We start from the raw sequence: 11,391 nt of genomic DNA, 5'->3' as shown, positions 1-11,391 counted from the left end.
AAGCCCACATCCCTTGCATTGGAAGACGGGTTCTTAACCACTGGATCACCAGGGAAGTCCCAAGAAGCAAATTACGCTTGAAAACCTGCTCTTTGGGTCAGACCAGCAGGAATGGTCTCAGGCCTGGAGATGCACCTTGCCCCGTGCATCCCTGAGGGGATCAGCAGCTTTGCCGCCATCGGTTCTCGTGGCAGGCAGAAATCCAGGGCTTTTTCAGCCGAAGGCAGTGAACCCCGTAGGCAGGGAATGGGGAAGCCTGCAGTTTTGCTGGTCTGAGCTCGAGGTCCCAGTTGGGATGAGCAGCAGACACCTCAGAATGTAATGGGGGCCTCGTGGGGACCAGAGCGCCCCAGGAGGGCTGGCTTAACCAACTGGGGTCGGGGGTGTGCCCATGTGCACTTGATGCAGACCTGGGGGACTTGGGGTGCGGGCCGGGGGGACTCGCAGGGTGATGGGCGCGTCCTAAGACTGATCCTGGCGTTGGCTGCACAGACTGAACACTTGTCCCTGAAGACTGAGTAAAATAATTTAGAGAACACTGCCTTATACACACGTTTTTCTCTATAACATCAAAGAGAAATAGATGAGACCCTGAATCAGGAACCATGGCTGCATGTCAGAACCACGCACAGTGCTTCTGAAAAGGGAGCTGCTCCTCGCCCCTCACCCGCTTCTACTTAATTGTTTCCTAGGGGAAGGCCTAAGTCACAGGCGGTTTAGAAGCCCTCCAGCTGAGTCCCACCTGCAAGCACGTCTGAAAACCATCGCACCTGGTCGGGGTGCGATCCCTGGCGGACCCTAGAAGCTGGGGGAGTCAGACGGGCGCTGAGCGATGGAGGAGGAGGGGAGACGGGCATCTGAAGGCAGATGGGGAGACAAAAGGGAGAAAGTGCTGGGCGGGGTGAGGCGGGGGGGGGGGGGGCAGCTGCGGGCTGCCGCGGAGCGGGGAGGGTCAGGGAGGGTGAGAGTGGGGGTGGGGGCGGGGGACAAGGACTCTGTCCACATGGCAGCCCAATGTAACCTTTTGGAGAGGAGGTGACCAGGGTTTAAGGTGAGGCAGGATAGGCTGGGTTAAAGATGGAGATGGGTTCAGGGTTAGGAAAGGTTGCAGCCGACCTCGTCCATCAGACATACGGGAGCCAGGCAGCGAGGGTGCGGGTTCCCGGCTGGGGCTGTGAGCAGGGAACCCACGTGTTGGCATCTGGGCTGGGGTGGGTCTCCTGTTCACAGTTTAGAAGGTGAGGGCTGAGTAGGCAAACATGAATTTGTAAAGTGAAAGGGGGAAGGGACCCGGGTTCCGCAGTTAACGGGGGCGGCAGAAGTAAAAACCCAATTACTTTCAACTCAGGACAGTGAAACCCAGAGAGGCCACATGTGGTCCCACTCCACCTTGCCCAGGGGGTGAGCGCTGCTCTTAAGGGTGACGTACCCACGCCCAGAGTTAAGCTAGGTCATCGTCTGTGGTCTGGCGGCTGGGAGAGAGGGAATGGCGGCCTGAGGACAGGAGCTCACCAGGCACAGGTCTCATCTGGGAAGGGTCCGCGTTGAGGTTGGGGATGTGCAGGGCACCTCCCAGGCCCAACGTGGCAGCTGGGAACCAGCATGAGGCCTGCGTGCCACACGACCCTCATAGAGTTCCCGCCTCTTAAGCTCCCCGTGTCCTTCTTAAGGATCAGAAGGGACAGAACGTGGGGTGGGAGAGGAGAGAGCAGGGAGGAGGCGTTCAGCATGGGTGCTGGGGAGGGTTTGCTGTGCTGTGCTCCCCCCGACATGGGCTCTCGTGTGCCCACCCCAGCCCACTCCCAGAGTGCTGGTGAAGGAAGACCTTTGAGAAGAGGACAGCATTGGGCAGGAGTCTGTGTGCTGAACTAGGGCTGGGCCTCCGGCCCTGGTGGTCAGCAGTGAGTTGGAGATGTTTCCTTTGGACCTCTTAGCCGAGCTCCTAATTACAGGATGTGTTCTCAGGCACCATTCCACATTTTAGGGGCTTTAACTCATTCGTTACATATAGTAACTCACTTAATGAGTTAAAATAATAGCCCCATGCCAGCTATTATGTTAAATGCTTATGCAATTATGTTAAATGCGAATGGGTGGTAAAATAAAGACATTGTGATATATATGGGTTTTCAGAAAATAAAGTAGCAGGAAATTATTTTACTAAACATCCTAATGCGTAACATACTCTTACCAGTCAGCAAAATTAATGCTATTCATGATTTACTGCTGTGTCTGAGAGGTTTATCTGGTGCAAAGGCGACGGGGGGTTATTACCCCTGACACCTAAGGAGTCTGGGCTGTGTGCGGGGACCCCGGGGGTGAGAGGCGGCTCCTACCCTCGAGGGACCATGGACACTGAAGGGACAGAGTCGGGAGGTAGCCGGGCTGACTGTGCTTCCCAAGGCAGCACGGTGGCTGGGAGACGCCGGGGCCCCACCTGTCTGGACTGAGGGTCCCCAGGGCATCTCTCTCCAAGACTGTCACCGGGGCTTTGACGCTGGAGTTGGCGGAACCTCAGGTTGACCTGCTTCCAAAGCGGGTTTCTTATCTTTTTTGTCAGCATCATTGCTCGTTACATTTTCCTTCAGAGATTTTATAAGAAACATTAGATTACTTTAAAAAATCCATTTCTTGCACTCGTCAGAGGTCCTCAGCTAGGCAGTGGCGACGTGTGACCCCAGCCCTCCATCGTACCTCTCCACTCCTCTCCCGAATCCTTACCCAACCCTGACCCCCTCCAGCGTTTTATCCATGAGAAGGCACGTGGCACCAATCTGACGGGTCTGACCCGACAGTGTCTGCATGGGCTCCAGGCAGGAGATGCAGGCATGACACACAGGGTCCGCCATGCAGACACCCAGCCTGGGCTCGGGATCCCCTCCTCCTCACAGGGGTAACTTCCCCAAACTGGAGACGTTCCTTTTACCTGCTGCAGAACTGCTCCTCGACTCCAGATAAAGTGAAAACCGTTTTGCAAAGAGCTGCAGGCTAATGACCTGCAGCCCACGGTCAGATCAGCCGGGATCTCCGCAGAGCTCAACACCCCCAGAGTCCTGGAGGCCCATCTCACCATCCCCAGGGCCACGGACACCCCCAGGGCTCACCGACTCAGGCAGGAGGAGATCAACTCAGCCCGTCCTCCGAGTGAGCAGAGGCAGAGAACTCATCACAGCCACCCCAACAGCCCCCAGTCTGCAGGGCCCGGACAGACGGGGTGGGGGGCGGCCAGCCAGTGTGGAATCAACCCGCTGAGGGTTAACCCGGCAAGGCTAAGTGACAGCAAAGCAGCTCAGCCCCAGCAGCTGAGAACATTCCACTTGTGAGCTCACAGCCCCAGACCGGAAGGGGTAGAAAACCAGATTCTACCCTCCCCGCCTCAGTCCTCTCAAACCTCCGCTGTTCCTGACCTCACCCAGGGTGCGGCCACAGGGCCGGGGATGACCCCACTCAAGCACAGAGCCCCAGGATCCCATCTGAGGGTTGGGGGTAGAGGGGTGTTAGCCACTCTTACCATCTTCTCTCCCTTCATTGACTTTGTCACTTTGTAGCTAAGACAGATGATAAAGCACATCAGCAGGCTCGCGGCCATCAGGAGGCCGCCCGCAACGGTGATCATAATCTTGAAGTCAAGCCTCTCAAGTATCATCTTGTGGCCAAGCGCACACCTGGGCAGAAAAGTGCCGGGAAGCATGTGCCCCACCCTGGGAAGCACATGAATGTCCCCTGACCCCGGGGAAGCATGTGAATGTCCCCCCACCCCAGGGAGCAGTGAATGTCCCCCCACTTTGCCTCCCCCCACCCCCAGCCACTTAGCAATCAACCTCCATGGGCTTCCTTCAGTGGAGGGAGAGTTATCCCAAGCCACAGAGCCTTCTGCGTGTAAAACGTGGGTGGATCTCCCTAAGCTGGTCCAGGGTGGGTGGAAGGTTTACTCCAGAAAGAAGGAAGGACCCACGTGGGAAGAGTCTCTTTCTCTTTCACGGGCAGTAACGTGCAGCTGCACATGACGAACAGGCCTGTACTTGGGCCCATGGCTTTGCTCCCAAACCCCACGTGCATCCTAAGGCACTTCAGTCGTGCCCAGCCCTCTGTGACCCTATGGACTGTAGGCTCCTCTGTCCATGGGATTCTCCAGGCATGAATACTGGAGTGGTTTGCCATTCCCTTCTCCGGGGGATCTTTTCAACCAAGTGATTGAACCTGAGTCTCTTAAGTCTCCTGCATTGGCAGGCAGGTTCTTTACCTAGGAAGCCCCTGAAATACATTGAACTTTCAGAATCAGGCTTACAAATCGCCTGTGGGAATAGCTAAGGGAATGTCTTTTTTTTTCCCAAAAAAATGTTATGTGTACACTGCTGAGAATACGCGAACCCATTTTGTAAATGATAACGTATCTTAGGGGAAAAAAATGTCAATTTTTCCCACTGACAAATGGGTCATGCCACCTCAGTATTTAAGGAGATTCTAGAAACTCCCTTCCAGACCCTTCTGCAGGCTCAGAGGTGGAGAGTGTCCTGAACAGAGGAGCCAGCTTCTCCAGGAACCAGGAGCCACCATCCCTTGTTCTGTCTAAATTTATTGTCGACCACACGCCTTGCTTGGCTATCTTTCCTCTGAAATCCAACCGAGTTCCTCAAAATCCAGTTTACCTGGAACGAGCAATTTAATCAAACACTCTGAGCCTTGAGAAGCGGGTCCCTTCAAAGGCTTGGTAATCCCTGGAGAGAAGAGAAGTGAATCCCGGAGAAAAGCCAACGATTCGAATGGTAGCAACACCTCCCTGAGTCCAGGCGTCCTGAGCTGCGTGAAGCCAAATAAAAGCAAAATGAATCGTGGGGAACAAGACGCTTCAGTAATGAATCTCCCCACCCCCACTCCGATGATTCTTGGAGGGATCTTACTGTCACCATGAGGACTACCTGGCTTCCAGACGTGCCGTCTTGTGCCAGAGCTCAAGGGAGGGACGGGTATGTTCTGGGGCTTGGAGACCCATCGGGCTGTGTGACATCAGCCCTCAGAACACCAGCTTCTGGCCACAGAGTTCTCAGTTCTGTCCGGGTTCAGGTTTATTTTCACCTCCCAGGAAATGCAGAATGTCTGGAAAACAATTTTCGTCATTTTGATCGAAGTCCAGAAGCTTTGCACGTTCTTGTTTCCCCTAGAGAAAATGTTTAGGATTTGTCTTCTAATCAAGACATAGTTTGAGATTTCAATAAAAAACTGGAAGAAAGCCTACCACATACGGAGGTGAACAGTGTCCTCAGACCTGAAGAGTTCTGGCCACACGGTGGACACGTTGGGTAGCCACTCAGATCTGTGTCACGGACATATATTGATCTAGTTAAATCAGTTGATAAATGTAACTGACATAGATACTTGACATATGTAACTATATACATAGTTTTATAAATGGCTATACATGACTGAGCGACTTCACTTTCACTTTTCACTTTCATGCATTGGAGAAGGAAATGGCAACCCACTCCAGTGTTGTTGCCTGGAGAGTCCCAGGGATGGTGGAGCCTGGTGGGCTGCCGTCTATGGGGTCGCACAGAGTCACACACGACTGAAGCGACTTAGCAGCAGCAGCAGCATATATAAATAAAACATAATTGACACACACGTCAGAGTTTTATGTATGGTTATTTATGTTGTACAGAAAGCATACAACAGACAGTATAGTTAAGAACTGTGTGCTGACATTAAAAAAGTGCTGTGCGGTGAGAAGACACTAGAGTTTGGTTTTGTTCCTGATCGCATTTCTCTGATCACAAGGTACAGAGAGCCTGCCAAGCCAGTCCCACTACAAGAGAGGGTTCATTTAGCTACGGGAGGCATCTCGCAGAAGCCCAGGGGACAGGAAGGGAGTGGGGTGGGCCTCCCAGGCACAGCTCCAAGGCTCCCTGGGCGTCTGTCTCTGTGTGAACATCGCTTGTCATAGTCACGTGGGAAGTATGTGAATACAAGATGCCTGCGTGCACGACAGTTTATGTAGCTTCACTCCACCTTTCATCTTGGTACTTTTTGTTTTACAGAAAGTTTTTAGCTTCCAGGCAAAAGCTAATTTCGAATTTAATAAAGAACGAGGCCACAGTTGAACATGTAAATGCGATGATGATAAAGGGTTTGAATTATGGTGCTGGGGAAGACTCTTGACAGTCCTTTGGACTGCAAGGAGATCCAACCAGTCGATCCTAAAATAAATCAACCCTGAATATTCATTGGAAGGACTGATGCTGAAGCTCCCATACTTTGGCCACCTGATGCGAAGAGCCGACTCACAGGAGAAGTCTCTGATGCTGGGAAAGATTGAGGGCAAGAGGAGGAGGGGCGACAGAGGATGAGATGGTTGGATGGCATCACTGACGCAATGGACCTGAGTCTGAGGAAGCTCTGGGAGATGGTGTGGCGTGCTGCAGTCCATAGGGTTGCAAAGAGTCGGAGATGATTTAGCAACCAAGCGGCAGCCATAGTTAACGCTAAGTTTTAAGGCACAGTAATAGTAGGTCAGATGCTTTTCTTTTTCTTCACTTAGTGTGTAAGGGGAGGTGGGAGGGGGCTGGCTGAGGTTTCGGACTCAGGAATCAGAAGGAAGGCCTCAGGGTTGGGTGGGAACGAGGCCTGGCTGCCAGACAGCTGAGCCCTGGGAGGGACGCTAAGGCCCTCATCCCAGGTGAGGCGGGTTGGAAATGCAGGTCAGCTGGGGCCTGTGGAACTCCAGGGTCGGAGGGGTGGGCTTCATGGAGCAGGATCTGCTGCAGCTGCCAAGCAGGGAGGAGCAGTGTTTTTTTGTGGGGAGGCAGAAGGGAGGGAGGGGGGGCCTGCAATGACATAGAAAAGGCAGCAGGGGCCTTCCTAAGCCTTGGTGCTCAGGGCAGAGGCAGGCTCCCTGTGCAAACCAAGTGCCCAAAGTCTAATTGCCACCACGATTTTGTGGGCACCGCTTTTCCTACCCTGGACACCCAGAAATAAGTCGTGGGCCAAGTCTTGTTCCGAAGCCTAGTAATAGAACCACATTGCTTTATTTTGCAGTAACTTTATTTACTTATCGGGTGTGCTGGTCTTTGTTGCTGTGTGGACTTTTCTCTGGCTGCAGGAAGCAGGGCCTGCTGCCTAGATGTGGTGTGCAGGCTTCTCACTGCAGTGGCTTCTCTTGTGGAGCACCGGCTCTAGGGCACTGGGGCTCAGTAGTTGAGGCTGCTGGACTTTAGAGCACAGGCTCAGTAGTTGTGGCCCGCGGGCTGACTTGCTCCATGGCACGTGGGATCGTCTCAGATCAGGGATCGAACTCATGTCTCCTTCATTGGCAGATGGATTCTTTACCACTGAGCCACCAGGGAAGCCCCTATATGTATATTTAATATATTAATATTTATATACAATATAATGATATGTATTAATAATATATGTTATATATTATATATATTATAATGTTATATTAAATTATATTAAATTCTATATTATATAGATAATATATAATATATATAAATATGTTTTATATAAATATCTTATATAATACATATATTTATATAAGGTTTGTATATATTTGTATATAATATAAATATATATACTATATAAATTTATATAATAAATTATATATTATATAAACTTAAATATATAAATATTTATTATATAATTTATTATATAATACATTATAATATTGTTTAATATTAATTTAATATTAATTATATAATGATATATAATATTTAATATAACATTACATATATTATATATAATTAACAATATAAAATATATTATATAATATATAGACATTAATGTTTAATATCTATTTTAATGTTTATTTACCCACTCCATCAGGTCTCAGCTGCAGCTCCAGGGCCTCTCACTGTGGCGCACAGGCCCTCTAGTTGCCGTGTGTGAGCTTAGTTTCTCCCCGGCACGTGGGATCTTAGGTCCCTGACCAGGAATCCCAACCTCGACCCCTGCCTTGCAAGGTGGATTCTTAACCCCTGGCCCACCAGGGAAGTCCCAGAATGACGTTGCTTTAAAGTGCTCAATAGAGTTTAGAGGCAGGAGCCAAAACTGAAAGAACTATGCATGCAGCTGTTGGCCCAAAGAGCCATATGTATAAATCTGGTCTTCCTTTTCCTTCACAACACACAGAGGAAGTACTTTAGTTCAGTGACATAAAGAAATGGTCTCAGGGTGGACTTTTATGGTTTGGATCTTTCGAAGTTGGGAGCAAATCTTTGGGCTCCTTACGAAGTCCAGGATTTATATTGGCAACACTCAAAGAACCTCAAATATAGAGTTAGGCCATCATGGGGGATTTCTATAGTACAGCTGAATTTCACTCTTGGAGCTTTGGAAACGTCTTAAATTTAACTTGTTGTGAATACTCTAAATTCAAAAGTCATCCCAGTTGGAGTGAATTACACCTTTAGCCAGATGTGTGTCACACTCTTCTCAGTGGTAAACTGTTCGAAATACATTACATATTTTGTTGCTGAGGGATGTAACTGCTTTTGATGTTTTGTGAGTTGTGAACTCAAAAGTGTTAGTCTCTCAGTCGTGTTTGACTCTTTGTGATCCCATAGATTGGAGCTTGCTAGGCTCCTCTGTCCAAGGGATTCTCCAGGTAAGAAAATTGGAGTGAGTAGCCATTCCCTTCTCCAGGGGATCTTCCCGATCCAAGAACTGAACTCTGGTCTCCCACATTGCAGGCAGATTCTTTATCACCTGAGCCACTAGGAAAGCCCCCAAATTCAAGTGGATTTATTCTATTGATGCTGACATTATACCAAATATTCAGGATGAGGAACTAATAAGGACAGCTTAAAACAATCCTGTGCTGTTTCAGAGCATGTTAGCATTTGGATCTTGAAATGAAGCAAAATTACAAAATATTAATTCATAGGACCGTCACTTGGGTGGAATTCCAGTGTCCCAGTCCGGATCCCTTGTTCAACCTAGGCTGTCTGAATCAGGGTGAATTGCCTCAACTCTATTCCAGTTTCCTCATTTGTAAAAATGGGGCTAGTGGTGGGTCCAGGTGATTCTAAAACTCTGGATTAAAGAAGAATCCAATCATAAGCATGATTTTTTTTTTTCTTTAAAAAGAGAGGTTATATTGATCAGGATAGGAAAATGATTTGTGACAACCCATGGGCTCCTAACATACAAAAGAAAAATCTTTAGACTACAAAGGAAGGAGAAGAAAAGTAAGATGCTTATGTGAAAAAGACTGCATGCTTTTTGTTGTTTTTGCTTTTGATGAGCCCTCATGGGCTTGGAGCCAATCACACTCGAACTGCAGCGAGGACATACAATAGAATTGATTCCTGGGGTCAAATCTAGAGGTGATTCAAGACCTGTGGGACCATTCACGTGAGCAGAGGCTTCACTCAGCCAGGTGCTGCAAGTCCTGCTTTCTCTTGGAATCATGGCAGAGCATCATGGTTGACTTGGAGCCATACTGAAAGCTGTCTCTGTTGTTTTCCTGTCACTTAACAGTAATAAACCACATTAAAACCTGTTTGGCTCTCAGAAAACCAACACTGGAGATACGACAGTGATGAGGATCAGGCCCACTCAGAAGATGAATGAGGGAGAAGCTAGTCCATTACTGATTTCAGAAGGATTCCCTCACATCCCAAATCCCTGGACATTGCCTTTTATGACCAAAGAAAGCAGTTCATTTACCTCTTCAAAGAGTTCTTCGTAATAGACTTTCCAGTCTGGTGTTTTCTGTTGCCCTTGACTGGAATTTGTCAGATGACCAATTTCTCAATTAGAAGCTGTCCTCAATTACTGTAGATCTATATATATGGCCAGCTTCCCAGGTGGCGCAGTGGTAAAGAATCTGCCTGCCATGAAGGAGACATTAGAGACATGGGTTTGATCCTTGGGTCAGGAAGATTCCCTGCAGGAGGAAATGGCAACCCACTCCCGTGTTCTTTGCCTGGGAAATCCCATGGACAGAGGAGCTGGCGGGCTCCAGTCCATGGGGTCACAAAGAGTCGGACACGACTTGGTGACTGAGCACATTTATATATACAGCCATGGCAGATGATCCCATCATATGGAAAACTGTTAACAACTTCAAGCCCCCAAATTTGGTGCAGCCCCAGGTTTGCTTACTCACTACTATAAATTAACCTAAAATCCAATGACTTCCAGAAAAGTCAGCCTTAACTTTCTTTGCAGGTGTTTGCATTGATGTTAATAGAAATCGTGTCCCTGATCCTTATCCAGTGAAGATTACTGAGGTTTTCCCCAGGAATAGAGCCACAAAACCATGCTATTCATCTAGATTCAGTGGACTACTCCTGCAAGACTCACCGGTCTTCTTCCTCGAAAGCAACACTTACTGAAAAGTTGAGGACAGACAACAGATTCCTGACTCCCTTCAGATGGCTTACTTCTGTCTCAGAGCAGTGGCTTGACGTTTGTGACGTCGACCCCTCCAACCTGAACTCGTAAGGGGAAAAACAGGCAAATGGAGAGACAGAGAGTTTCTAGGAGAGTAAGTCTGATTAATTTTACAAAGAAAACAAACCAGATTTTTACTAACCGAAACAAATATGGCTCCTTAAAACTCAATGGGAAAAGCATTACGTGAGCTGTTAAATTACTTGATTGGAAAATCCAATTTCTCAGGTAGAAAACATAATTCAACAAGTCATTTTACTAAAGGTTAAAGAAAAGCATGCTGAGGAATCCGTCTGCCTTCCACTTTGTCTAGGGCTCTGTAGCCACATTCCCAACACTCTCCATCTTGTCCCTCCACCCACACTGGCCCTGATCTCATGGGGAGACAGAAGGCAGCCATGGCCATGGGTCCAATCATGGGAGATGCCACTCACGCCCTGAAACCCAAGGACACGGAAATGATTGTGTGTGCGTGGGTATGCTCGTCACTCAGTTGTGTCCAACTCTTTGTGACTTGATGGACTACAGCCCGCCAGCCCTCCTCTGTCCATGGGATTTCCCAGGCAATACTGGAGTGGGTAGCCATTCTCTTCCCCAGGAGATCTTCTTGACCCAAGGATTGAACCTAAGTCTCCTGCACTGCAGGTATGTTCTTTACCACCATGCCACCTGGGAACTCATTAACCCCCAAATTAGGTATAATCAATGGATGTGTCCAGGGTTAATTAACAGAGTCTTATTCCATGTGTGTGCTTATCACCAGGGGAGACAAGAGTGACAGCTGTCCTGATATGAGACGTTGTAGATTTTGTACAACTGCTTTACAATTTAGGCCAAATTTTCAATGCTTCAATAATTCATTTTTGAAAAACTGAACTAAGTAACTACAAGGGAGCTTCCCTGGTAAAACAGGGGCTAAGAATCTGCCTGCCCACGCAGGAGACACGGGTTCAATCCCTGCTGGGAATTTTCCACATGCCTCGGGCCAACTAAGCCCCT

The 11,391-nt window shown here is 48.7% G+C and overlaps 1 long non-coding RNA gene across 1 annotated transcript; it reads right to left on the bottom strand.

Moving 5' to 3' along the window:
* Nucleotides 1-984: 984 nt before the first annotated feature.
* LOC139180008 (uncharacterized) lies at nt 985-5,060 on the bottom strand. Its single transcript, XR_011564331.1, has 4 exons — nt 4,920-5,060; nt 4,650-4,800; nt 3,512-3,665; nt 985-2,582 (listed from the first exon to the last, which is right to left on the bottom strand). It is a non-coding gene; the product is annotated as an uncharacterized lncRNA (long non-coding RNA).
* Between the last annotated feature and the right edge of the window lie 6,331 nt (nt 5,061-11,391).

Source organism: Bos indicus, chromosome 26 (assembly GCF_029378745.1).
Source record: "Bos indicus isolate NIAB-ARS_2022 breed Sahiwal x Tharparkar chromosome 26, NIAB-ARS_B.indTharparkar_mat_pri_1.0, whole genome shotgun sequence".
Lineage (NCBI taxonomy): Eukaryota > Metazoa > Chordata > Mammalia > Artiodactyla > Bovidae > Bos > Bos indicus.
Note: the sequence above shows the minus strand (reverse complement) of the source record. Positions and strands in the feature narration are given on the sequence as shown.